This window comes from Dipodomys spectabilis, unplaced genomic scaffold, assembly GCF_019054845.1.
Source record: "Dipodomys spectabilis isolate Male_0828 unplaced genomic scaffold, ASM1905484v1 ptg000154l, whole genome shotgun sequence".
Lineage (NCBI taxonomy): Eukaryota > Metazoa > Chordata > Mammalia > Rodentia > Heteromyidae > Dipodomys > Dipodomys spectabilis.
The window spans coordinates 100,025-101,676 of NW_024870831.1; positions in this window are offsets into that span (position 1 = coordinate 100,025).

Genomic DNA, 1,652 nt, shown 5'->3' on the forward strand with positions numbered 1-1,652 from the left:
ATCAGAATATTCTCTTTAGGGTTATAGGTTCTGGAGTGTCCCTGTCATAACCTTTCCCATTTGTGGTTTTGTTACTATAACCAATCTTGTACCTTTCTTGCTGTTGATCCATTAGCTTTGAAAGCATAATCCCCTACCTGAATTGCCAGCAGAGAAATAGTAGCCTAACACTATGTTTGCATCTTTGACTCTCAGGCATTGACTCTCAATCTTTTTTGAAATTTTTCTTTTTAAAAAAAATTTTGTCATTAGTGCTGCGGAACTCTGGGTCTGAGGGAAACATCAGCTCTTCAGCTCAAGGTGAGCCCTCTACCACTTAAGCCACAGCACCACTTCCAGCTTTCTAGTGGTTTATTGGAGAAGAGTGTCTACGACTTTCCTGCCCGGGCCAGATTTGAACTGAGATCTCAGATCTGTTTCCTGAGTAGCTAGGATTACAGAGGTGCACCACTGGTGCTGGCTAAGCATTATTTTTTTTATCTTCATATGATAATGACAGTGGGGATGAATGCACAATAATTGGGTACATAGAGTGAAAAATGGACACCAACAAAGAACCATCACAACTGGACAGCAAACTGTTGTATTGTTACAATTGTTGACTATTGTTAACCACTCAGTATGCCTAATGGATAAATTGAGCTTTGCCATTGTTATTATTAATCTCTTAGCCTGAATTAATGTTCTCCTCATTTTTACCCCAAAAATTATGACTTATTTTTTCTGAAACCTTTCATCTTTAAGGTTCAACCCTGCATTTTCTTTCTTCTCCATTATTACCAGCTATTTCTCTAAGTATTCCAATTTATTTTATTTTATTTTATTTTTAGGAATTAGTACTGAAACTTAAAGAATCCAATCTAATAGAAAGTTCAACACCCCAATGGTCTAGTATAGAGGTGTTTCTGTTTTTTTCTTCCAAGGATCTAGTAATCAAAAGTCTGCTCTAGAACTTTGTGTCACTGAAACCAGTACTGCTTTTTTGTTCTCGAAATTACTGGGGCTTGAACTTAGGGCATGAGCACTATTCGTGTGGGTTTGTTGTTGTTGTTTATTGCTTTTTTTTTCTCCTACGACTTGGACCACAGCTCCACTTTGGTGGTTATTTGAAGATGAGTCTTTTGGACTTTCCTATATGAACTGGCTATGAACTGCCATCCTGAGAGCTCAGCCTGTTGAGTAGCAAGGATTACTGGGAAAACAACAATGCCCACTGAATTAAATGTTTTTTTGTTTTGTTTTGTTTTGTTTTTTGCTGTTATTCTGAGATCAACCTTCTTTCATGGTGAAAAGCAGTCACTGGGGTCTCATTTTTGCATGAGTTTATTTTTATGGCAATTTTTAAATATTTCTGGCTCTATTGTTGCTACTTTATCTTATCTTCATTTTTTACATGTTATGTTTTATTATATGTTACCTCCATATTTCATAACAAAATGGGATTACTGTGCATAAAATTCAAATTAGTACAGTATTAATGGTTTGCTTCATTTGAGAAAGGTTCTCTGCTATAGAGGTCCCAACGTATAGAATCTTCACTAATAGTGGTTTATCATTGGAGAAAAAGAGTCTGACAGGAAGTTGGAAGTAGCCAATGGTGTATCTCCAGAGAAGGGAACTCTTAACCACATTCCAAAAACTCACACTGCCAT